Here is a 12,102-nt window from a genome sequence, read left to right as displayed (position 1 = left end):
AGACTAGGTTGTTGATTGTAGTGAAGGGCTTCTAGTAAGCAGCATACAACTTTTCATTCTTAACGGAGACAAGACTGCAGACATAAAAATAACTACTCGGTTTCGTCAAGGGAGTGTTATAGGGCCATTACTTTACACAGCATCCATTAATTCATCAGTGGGTATCGTAGCATGCACTATGAGGCTGTGCACTATGACGCCCTTGTGTTCAGACGAGTCGTAACGCTAGAAAACTGTGGCGGAATACGAGTAGGTCTGCAGAGCTTCGTTTGACAGTTGACCCTCAACATAAACCAATGTAACGCAAGACACATAAATAGGCGGAAAGGTCCTTTGTTCTGTAACGCTAGAAAACTGTGGCGGAATACGAGTAGACCTGCAGAGCTTCGTTTGACAGTTGACCCTCAACATAAACCAATCTAACGCAAGACACATGAATAGGCGGAAAGATCCTTTGTTCTGTAATTAAACGTTTGCAGGACAAAGCAGTCACACCCATTATTTATATGGGAGTATCCGTGGGTACGATATGGAATAGAAATACTACGTAAGACGTGTCGAAGGAAAGGCGTTCGCCAGACAGATTCACCGCAAAAATCGTCCGGCAATGCTGTCCACCCACGAAGGTGATTATTGATTACTAAAAAACCGTCGTTCGATCGATACTTGAATATTGTGCGTCAGTTTGTGATGGAACTGATAGACGAAATACAGAAGCAACAAAGAAGAGCAGCGTATTTTTCATATATTCGTTTAGTAAGCGCGAGAACTTCAAACAGATTGTTATCCAATTCCAGTGGAATACCTTACAATAGAGTCCTGTTCGTACAAGTGTGGTGTACCATTAAAATTTCCTGAGTATTCTTTGGAGAAGAGTCAAATAACCGACGTTTCCTTCCACATATACGTCGTAAAAAGGCAATAAACATGAAACTAGAACGATTCGAGCTCAGACAGACACTTACCAACAATATTGTTCTTTCCAAACAGCATCCGCGACTCGAACAGGTACGTGGAGAAAAGACATTGTTACAGAAAGTACCCTCCTTTACATACCATAAGGGCCTTGACGCTTATACATGTAGACGCACTAAGCAAGCAAACAGCAAAGCTCCACGTTCTTGGCCCAGATAGGCCAATGGGACCGACCGACCGCCGCGTCATCCTATGCCAATGACGTGATGCAAGTTCGACATGAAGGGCCGTGTAACCAGAATACTGCCTTCCCGGTTGTTGTAGGCCATCCTGACTTTACATCTGCTACCTCTCACTCAAGTAGCCCCAAAATTGGCCTCAAGGTGCTCAGTGGATCCCATTCCAGTCCTCCCACCAAGGAAAAATCCTAGGCAGTACTGGGAATCGAATCCGGGTTTTCCCAGAGGAGTCAGACACGCTGACCACTCAATTGCGGAGGTGGACTAGTTGCAGGTAATTAAGTCCCATTACTGAATATTTTTCGGCCTTTAACTGCGCTCGGAGGCTATTATCTGCAAGGGGGAGGTTGGCAGCACTGCTCAACTACCTGCCGTTGCATCGCCGGCTTTCGGGGGTTCCCCTCCTGTAAACTCGGTCCAATAACAGGAGCCGGGCACTTAATGTCTGGCGCCGGACCGCTACAAGGTGCGAATTAGCCCTGGAGCCGGCAACTGCTGGGTGGCGTGGTGAGGTGCGGTGTGGGGGCTAATCTTCTCTCTACACCTCCCTCCCACCACTCTCCCTCCCTCCCTCCACCCTCCCAACCCTTCAACCTGCGACCGACCGCAACCGTGCCGCGACGTCGGCAACAGCAGCTGTTCCAGCTCGCAGCCGCCGCTGTCTTCTCGCGAAATTAACTCGGCGCACAGCGTGTAAAGCACGGGGTAGTACAGTCTGCAGCATGAAACACGGTCCATGCGATATTCACTTAGCACAGACGCGGGAATGTAGAACATAACGCATGTTCTAGATTAAGGAACAAATGAAAATTGGCAGAAAAGTAAAAATACGGCAGTGAGGCCGAAGTACAGGTTTTCCTGGAAGTCTGAAAAATAAAAATGTGTACTATGAAAATGTAAGAAGGTGGAAAGCTACTTAGGAAGTGCGGTAGAGGAAAATGAAAGAAATGAAGAAGAGATCAATAAGAAGGTGGAAAGTGTTGAGTACCTGGGAGGTGTGATAGAGGAAAATGCAAGAAATAAAAGGAGATCAGTAAGATGGAAGGAAGTGTGTAGTACTTGAGAGGTGTGTTAGAGTGAAACGGAAGAAATGAAAAAGAGACCTGTAAGAAGCTGCAAGGTGGCATGCACTTGGGAACTGTGATACAAGAAAAGAGAAGACATGAGAAAGAGATCAGTAAGATGGGAGAAAGTGCGAAGTACTTGGGAAGTGTAATAGAGGAAAACGAAATAAATGAAAAAGAGATTAGTAAGAAAGTGAAAAATGTCAAGTACTTGGGAAAGGTGATTGAGGAAAACTGAAGAAATGAGAATGAGGTCAGTAAGATAGAAGATAATGTGAAGTACTTGGGAAGTGTGACAGAGGAAAATGGACGAAATGAAAAAGAGAACAGTGAACTGGCAGACAGGCAGAAGCATTTCTGTGAAGTGATAGGAGTCTGCTTTGGAACAAAGATGTGCCACAAAATAGTAAAGAAGTAATATATAGAAGTTAGTACGTCCCAGTACTGACCTGTTCATCTGAAACATATCTGTTGAAGAAAAGAGATGTAAGCAGATTGCAGGCATGTGAAATGAAGTTCTTCAGAAGTGGAACAGGAGTAGCAGTGAGAGATAGTATGAGGAATGGGAGAGTAAGAGAGTGAAAGAGGAACTCTTGCAGAACAGGATAGAATAATAATGGCTGAGATGATATGGACACTTGCAGAAACTGGAAGTCCGCAGCTCGTGGTCGTATGGTAGCGTTCTCGCTTCCCACGCCCGGGTTCCCGGGTTCGATTCTCGGCGGGGTCAGGGATTTTCTCTTCCTCGTGATGACTGGGTGTTGTGTGCTGTCCTTAGGTTAGTTAGGTTTAAGTAGTTCTAAGTTCTAGGGGACTGATGACCATAGATGTTAAGTCCCATAGTGCTCAGAGCCATTTGAACCATTTCTTTGAAGAAACTGGAAAACAAGAGGATGCGCAGGAAGATACTCGAAATGGAGATCCGAAGGAAAGGACCGAGAGAAAGACTATGGGACAGATGGCTGAAAGGTGTGGAAGAGTGTGTTGAGAAAAGAGACGAGGACTGGACCAGAGTGAACTCAGGAAGATGGTGGGAAAATGGGACTAATGGCGAGACTTACTCTCCAAACATACCGAGTCTGGAGCTGGATACTGTTCAAGACAATGATGATGATGATGTTGATGGTGATGATGATGATGACTGTGAAAATGTGACAGAATTACAGCCATTTCGCAAATAAGAGTATAAAAAAATCGACTCCTATTAGACATATCGTCTTATGCCGTCCTCACGCGGTTCATGACAGCTAATGTTGACTTGGATACGGACACGCAATTTTTAGCTTTATGGTACACTTCATAATGACACTGAAGCCACCGCGATTAATGATGCTCCTGTGGTCATTACAAAAGGTTGGACAAGGTTCTTAATAGAGATTGTGATCACGACAGAGAGCAATGCATGTTCTGCAATGTGATCCACTGCTGGTTTGTCGCTGGTGCATGAGGACATGCCGCAGTAGTCTCTCCCCCACATCAAATGGTTCGAATGGCTCTGAGCACTATGGGACTTAACTTCTGAGGTCATCAGTCGCCTAGAACTTAGAACTACTTACACCTAACTAACCTAAGGACATCACACACATCCATGCCCGAGGCAGGATTCGAACCTGCGATCGTAGCGGTCGCTCGGCTCCACACTGTAGCGCCTAGAACCGCACTGCCACGCCGGCCGGCTCTCCCCCACATCCTGCACGTCCTCACGTGTGTTAAGTTGGGGGAATGGGGAGGCCAGACCATTCGCTGAATATCCTTTCGTTCCATCAGCTCCTTCACGTGGGCTGCTCGATGCGGTCGCGCATTGTCATCCATAGAAATGTCAGAGCCGAATGCACCCCTAAAAAAAACAAGTACCTGGTGAAGGAATATAGTTTCACAATAACAAGATTTGGAGGTCGGTACACCCATGCAACTTTATGCCTCCCTACGCTGTAACATCTCGACCACCAAAATCATCATGTTCGACAACATTTCTGAGTGGATTACGTATTGCCACGTCTGTCCATATGAGGGAGCGTCCAGAATCACAACTCAGGCTGAGTCCACTGCCTTGGTAGAAGACAACACGACCGCACTCTTCTCTGGTCCATTCGCTTAGCTCTTGGCACCATCGCAAACGGTGCGCGTGTCAGCGGAACTAACGAACTGGTCGTCGGACAAAGAGACCACCACCATATAGTCGCCATGCGCCTGTGGAGCGCGAGATAACTTGTAATCCTATTAATTGGACTCGCTGTTTTACGTGGTCCCTTGCTTCCTGTTACCAATGTAGTGGTTATATTTACCGTGGTGGACCATCTCCACTCTCTAGAGCAGCAATACCTGTGGTATGGAAGACTCTCCGAGCGCATGAAACAATGATGTTCGCAAAACCACACTCCATGGCTACACTCGTTCGCACTTCGCCCTTCTTCCAGTTTCCCGATGATCCTTACCCTATTAAGTCATCCAAATCTTGTCTCTGGGCCATGTTACAATGAAGAACACCACCACAGTGGACCGTGACTGCTCGCTGGCTGACACACGCAATCTTTTCCCCTTCTTTCAACTATCTCGCATTGCGCGACCAGCCCCATTTAGCGCTATAGCCACGCCGACGTTGCGTCGAGTGACGTCCACCTATCTGTGCTCGATTAGGAGACCTTTGACAAGATGATCGCGCAATTTCATACATTTCTACTCAGTACTTAATACCGGAAGGTTAAAATTAAAGTGTAGCTACTCACAGAGGGCAGTGCAGACTGTAACTATCGAATGGCAACGAAGCTTGGCAGACATTTTGATGCGTTAATGCGGGAACCGATTTACACTATGTGATCAAAAGTATCCGGACACTTGGCTGAACATGACAAGTTCGTGGCACCCTCCATCGATAATGCTGGATTTCTATACGGTGTTGGCCCACCATTAACTTCAATGGCAGCTTCCACTCTCGCAGGCATACGTTCAATCAGGTTCTGGAAGGTCTCTTGGGGAATAGCAGCCCATTCTTCACAAAGTGCTGGACTGAGGAGGGGTATCTATGTCGGTCGGTGAGGCCTGGCACGAAGTCGGCGTTCCAGAATATCCCAAAGGTCTTCTGTAGGATTCAGGTCAGCAATCTGTGCAGTCCAGTCCATTACAGGGATGTTACTACCGTCTAACGCTTCCGCCACAGACGGTGCATTATGAACAGGTGCTCGATCGTGTTGAAAGATGCAGTCGCCATCTCCGAATTGCTCTTCAACAGTGGCAGGGAACAAGGTGCTTGAAACATCAATGTAAGCCTGTGATGTGATAGTGCCACGCAAAACAATAAGGGTTGCAAGCCCCCTACATGAAAAACACCACCTCACCATAACACCACCGCCTCCGAATTTTACTGTTGACACTACACACGCCGGCAGATGACGTTCACCAGGTATTCGCTATAGCCACACCCTGCCATCGGATCGCCACATTGTGTACTGTGATTCGTCACTCCACATAACGTTTTTCCATCGACCAATCGTCCAATGTTTACGCTCCTTACACCAAGTGAGGCGTCGTTTGGCATGCAGCGACGTGATTTGTGGCTTATGAGCAGCCGCTCGACCATGAAATCCAAGTTTTCTCACCTCCCGGGTAAGTCGTAGTACATGCAGTGGATCCTGATGCAGTTTGGAATTTGTGTGTGATGGTCTGGATAGATGTCTGCCTATTACACATTACGAGCCTCTTCAACTGTCGGCGGTCTCTGTCAGTCAACAGACGAGGTCGGCCTGTACGCATTTGTGCTGTACGTGTCCCTTCACGTTTCCACTTCACTATCACATCGGAAACAGTGGACCTAGGGATGTTTAGGAGTGTGGAAATCTCGCGTACAGATATAGACACAAGTGAACCCCAATCACCTGACCAGGTTCGAAGCCCGTGAGTTCCGCGGAGCGCCCCATTCTGCTCTCTCACGATGTGTAATGAGGCCGCTGATATGGAGTACCTGGCAGTAGGTGGCAGCACAGTGCACCTAAGATGGAAATCGTATGTTTTTAGGGTTCCGGATACTTTTGATCACGTAGTGTACGTTGGAAACAAAATAGTTTGAATTTTAGCCATCAGGTGGAAGTCTGGGGCTGTGAATGCAAGTAAGATGCTTAAAAATGTTTCCATATGTAATGGATTAGGATGGGAAGGTGGGCTAAGAAGCCCAAGCAAATGAGAAAGAAATAAAATTGATGTCGTTATTAACTGCCGCCTATAGGATTTGTTAAATCACTGGAGGCTAGGACGAGGTACTGTGCAGCGCCGGAATTACAGCTGGCGACCAAAACTGGACCTATTTTTTTTCTTTGTTTTCTGTGTAAATCGCATTAATGCATTGCAGTGTAAATCTCATTAATGTAGTAGCATACCTACCAAGTTTCGCTGGTATATTATAATATTATTGCAGCCCACACTGGACCTCTGTCAGTATGTGCAGTTTAATTATAGCCACCCGGTATGTTAGGTTATTTACCTAGCCCATCCTTAAGTTTAGCATATCACGGTCGTGTCTTGTGACTTGAATATCAGCCAGTTACAAATCGAATGAGTCAACTGGATGTAACAATTTGTAGCATATGACATGGAACGACCACATTGGCTAAGTGGTAGGTAAAACAGGTAGGTAAAACTATGATTTGGAGAAGAGACATGCAGATGCAGATAGAAGAGAGGTGAAACTCGTAAGAGTTGTCAGCAAGCGGAAGACATGCACAGTGTCTGGACAATTGGCCTGAAGATGGAGGATCAAATACTCATTCCAACGTCGCGGTAATTCGGCACTGCCAGCCGCGTGGAAACCTCAGTGCTTTCCGTCATCGGGTCGGAATGTGTCAGGTCGCTCCACCCCTCGAACGTCACGTGGGAGATTCATATTGCACCTCCGTCCCACGGATGGCGCATTTCGACACGTGTTGTTCGCGTCTCTGCCTCCGAAGCGGACAATTTGCTTTTAATTAGGAAGGAGTCGGCACCTCTTCTGAAACCGCGGCCGCGCGCCGGCAAATAAATCAGCGGCGCGTCGCGCTCCACCTGCGCTGCGGGGGCGTGGCGGCTGTGACGTCAAGGGCTGGCGGGGGTGGTAGGGCCCCACGTGACGCGGCGCATGCGCACTGCGGCGGGGGCGGCAAGGCGCTGCTAGTTCCGGCGGCCGCCGAGAGGTGGCACTGGCGGTCTCTGAGTGACTCTCTCCCAGCCACCACGGGGTGACTCTGTAACAAACACTGCCTCGAGAAAAAAATTAACAACCAGGAACCGCAAACCAAGTAACATACTGAATTCTACCTCAGTATTTCTATTTTTTCTATTAGACCCGCGAAAAAGGTTCCTTAATTTTTTTTATTGTATTCATGGATACCTGTCTGACAAAAAGGACGTTCGTTGCTAAGCGTGATTTTCAGTTACAATTTGGTTTTCACCTCTACCTTAACATCTATACCTCGCGAATCGCTATAATGTCTATGGGAGAGGTTATGTTTAATTGAAGATTGTTACATATCAACTACGTTTACTACAAAATTTCAGTCGCGTGGGATTAGCCGAGCCGGCACGGTAGCTCAGCGTGTTCGGTCAGAGGGTTAGCTGCCCTCTGTAATAAAAATAAAATGAGTTAATCGATCAACAACGTACTTAAAACGGATGTCTTGCACCTTCCGCCCCGAGCAAAGAACAAAAGCGAACAAAATGAGACATTTTTTTAAAAAAAGGAAAAGAAAAAAGCGATCTAAGGCGCTGCAGTCATGGACTGTGCGGCTGGTCGCGGCGGAGGTTCGAGTCCTCCCTCGGGCATGGGTGTGTGTGTTTGTCCTTAGGATAATTTAGGTTAAGTAGTGTGTAAGCTTAGGGAGTGATGACAGTTGCAGTTAAGTCCCATAAAATTTCACACACATTTTTGAACCTACAAAATTTCGATGACTAAGACAAACGGGTTTTGTACCTACGTAAGTCTTTGCGAATCATTGTAAAATATACAACAGAGTTTAGTTCGTACTGAAAGTGGCTGGATGGTCAGAAAATATAGTTTTTAGTCACACTCTCTTTGCTTCTGTACCTAGATATTGTATCACTCGTGAATCCCTACAAGTTTGTGTCAGAGGGTGACATTTTTAGAAATTATTTCATTCATGGCTGTAATTTTCAGCAGATGTAGTATATATTCCTCACAATATAGCCAAGGTCTACAGACTTGTAGTATCCCTAGTTTGGTAGGTTTCTAAAGATGACGAATTAATTTAAAAATGTGTGTGTGAAATCTTATAGGACTTAAGTGCTAAGGTCATCAGTCCCTAAGCTTACACACTACTTAACCTAAATTATCCTAAGGACAAAAACACACACCCATGCCCGAGGGAGGACTCGAACCTCCGCCGGGATCAGCCGCACACGCACAGTCCATGACTGCAGCACCGAGACCGCTCGGCTAATCCTGCGCGGAATGAATTAATTTGTCGAAACCGCTAAGTCGTAATAAAAACATATTCGCAAGTGACGACTGAATTTTATTCTGAAAAATATCTGTAGAAGATTGTACGATGCCAACTGAAACCTACGAATAGCACTTTTAAGGCCATGTTTTGGGACAATATTTGCCCGCAGTGATGCGGCACTGCAGCACTGTTGCAAGTGGCTCCAGAAGATGCGGTATAGCCGGGCAATACTGCTTCTCGACCATTTCCATCTGCTTGGCCGTACCAGTACACAAACACCATCTCGGCTTGTTACCGACAAGAACACCGGACCATTCTGATGCTTACAGTACGCTGTGTGGTGTCACCGCCAGACACCACACTTGCTAGGTGGTAGCCTTTAAATCGGCCGCGGTCCGTTAGTATACGCCGGACCCGCGTGTCGCCACTGTCAGTGATTGCAGACCGAGCGCCGCCACAAGGCAGGTCTAGAGAGACTTCCTAGCACTCGCCCCAGTTGTACAGCCGACTTTGCTAGCGAGGCTACACTGACAAATACGCTCTCATTTGCCGAGACGATAGTTAGCATAGCCTTCAGCTACGTCATTTGCTACGACCTAGCAAGGCGCCATTATCAATAGATATTTAACTTGTGATGCCTGTACCGTCAGACCGCTGTACACCACTTATGGATTAAAGTTAAGTATTCTACCAGTTACCTCCTGTTTTGCTAGTCTTATTTCTCTGACCTGTTCCAGACCTCACGCCAGACTGCGTGAGCTGAAACGCGTGCCTTTCGGCTACCCGTCATAGTTGATTGGCTGTCGGGCCAGTCCACTACACGCTGCTTCAATCAGGCAGCCTGCAGCACACGGCACGTGGTCAGGGAAACTGTCATTCGTCAGCGCCATCTGCCGTCGCAAAGATGCATTTCCGGACACACGTTTTAGGACCATTTTGCCTTTATTTTCAGTCAGGAGTTCGCCCTTGCAGCTTGTCGGTTTTAGTGATCTGCACACCGTATAGAACATTGCTGGATACCTCACTGTAGTCCACAAATCAAATTCACTACAAACCACGGGTTTGAGTCACTGCTACGCTTTAATTCTACACCTGCAAGGCTACTTATATTTCAGATATCACTACAGGGTTATTACAAATGATTTCACAGCTCTACAATAACTTTATTATTTGAGATATTTTCACAGTGCTTTGCACACACATACAGAAACTCAAAAAGTTTTCTTAGGCATTCACAAATGTTCGATATGTGCCCCTGTAGTGATTCGGCAGACATCAAGCCGATAATCAAGTTCCTCCCACACTCGGCGCAGCATGTCCACATCAATGAGTTCGAAAGCATCGTTGATTCGAGCTCGCAGTTCTGGCACGTTTCTTGGTAGAGGAGGTTTAAACACTGAATCTTTCACATAACCCCACAGAAAGAAATTGTATGGGGTTAAGTCGGGAGAGCGTGGAGGCCATGACATGAATTGCTGATCATGATCTCCACCACGACCGATCCATCGGTTTTCCAATCTCCTGTTTAAGAAATGCCGAACATCATGATGGAAGTGCGGTGGAGCACCATCCTGTTGAAAGATGAAGTCGGCGCTGTCGGTCTCCAGTTGTGGCATGAGCCAATTTTCCAGCATGTCCAGATACACGTGTCCTGTAACGTTTTTTTCGCAGAAGAAAAAGGGGCCGTAAACTTTAAACCGTGAGATTGTACAAAACACGTTAACTTTTGGTGAATTGTGAATTTGCTGCACGAATGCGTGAGGATTCTCTACCGCCCAGATTGGCACATTGTGTCTGTCCACTTCACCATTAAGAAAAAATGTTGCTTCATCACTGAAAACAAGTTTCGCACTGAACGCATCCTCTTCCATGAGCTGTTGCAACCGCGCCGAAAATTCAAAGCGTTGGACTTTGTCATCGGGTGTCAGGGCTTGTAGTAATTGTAAACGGTAAGGCTTCTGCTTTAGCCTTTTCCGTAAGATTTTCCAAACCGTCGGCTGTGGTACGTTTAGCTCCCTGCTTGCTTTATTCGTCGACTTCCGCGGGCTACGCGTGAAACTTGCCCGCACGCGTTCAACCGTTTCTTCGCTCACTGCAGGCCGACCCGTTGATTTCCCCTTACAGAGGCATCCAGAAGCTTTAAACTGCGCATACCATCGCCGAATGGAGTTAGCAGTTGGTGGATCTTTGTTGAACTTGGTCCTGAAGTGTCGTTGCACTGTTATGACTGACTGATGTGAGTGCATTTCAAGCACGACATACGCTTTCTCGGCTCCTGTCGCCGTTTTGTCTCACTGCGCTCTCGAGTAGTCTGGCGGCAGAAACCTGAAGTGCGGCTTCAGCCGAACAAAACTTTATAAGTTTTTCTACGTATCTGTAGTGTGTCGTGACCATATGTCAATGAATGCAGCTACAGTGAATTTATGAAATCGCTTCAATCATTTGTAATAGCCCTGTATTAAGAGTGTGGCAAAGAGTACGTTTGGGTTGTTGATTCATAAACTATAGTCCACCAAAACGTTTTCTACGAAACACTGGCCTCAGTAGCAATACCGTTTGACTGCTACTTCTACGGCTATACTTGGCGAATGGCGGTGATGGAGGCGTGTGGCAGAGGGCACTTCCAAGAGCAGCACGTATTACCTTTCCGTTCCGTTCTGTTCAAATGTGGAAGCAGTGACTGATGAATGTTTCTGTGTGGGATGTTACAAGCCTAACTTCAGCTACATGATCTCTACGGTATATAGATTCGGGCACTCACGAATCTTCGTAATTTCTGCCCTAAAAGACGGCTCTAGAAACTTTCTAAGCAGATTTTCGGTCGTTGTGTAGCGTCTTTGTCCCAGTGTCTATCGGTTAAGAATTTTTCAACACCTCAGTTCCACTCCTGAGCCACTCGCGTTGCCCTTCCTTGTTTACACTCCTCATTCCGTGTTATGCTCCTCTTCAGTTAACCAATAGTCTACCAAACATTGACTGTGCAAATATTTTGCTTGAAATTTATTTTGTAGAGGAAGCGTCGTTTCATAACAGCGTACCAACGCTACCAGTACTTCTAGCGAAACACTAAGATCAGTTGTTGAGGCTGTGATGCATCTGTTGACCATCACACAGTACCACTTACGTGTTGATGGTCAACCGAATTCTAGTGGGTCATCTCTTGCAGATTCTACTTACGTATCCTATCTTTGTTTTAAGTGGAACAGGCCATCACTGTTTACCTCTTTGTTGTCATTTTTGTCTGTTCTTTGCTTAAAAAGAGTCATTTTCAAGGACGTATTTATTCTTTTTCACTGTTGGCAGCGAAAACTCGAACATGACGTTACTCCAATACTAAATTAATGAAACTAGTTCTTGCATTGACGTTAGAATTCTAATACTCCACAGAGCGAGGTGGCGCAGTGGCTAGCACACTGGACTCACATTCGGGAGGACGACGGTTCAATCCCGCGTCCGGCC

This window comes from Schistocerca serialis, chromosome 12, assembly GCF_023864345.2.
Source record: "Schistocerca serialis cubense isolate TAMUIC-IGC-003099 chromosome 12, iqSchSeri2.2, whole genome shotgun sequence".
NCBI lineage: Eukaryota > Metazoa > Arthropoda > Insecta > Orthoptera > Acrididae > Schistocerca > Schistocerca serialis.
Note: the sequence above shows the minus strand (reverse complement) of the source record.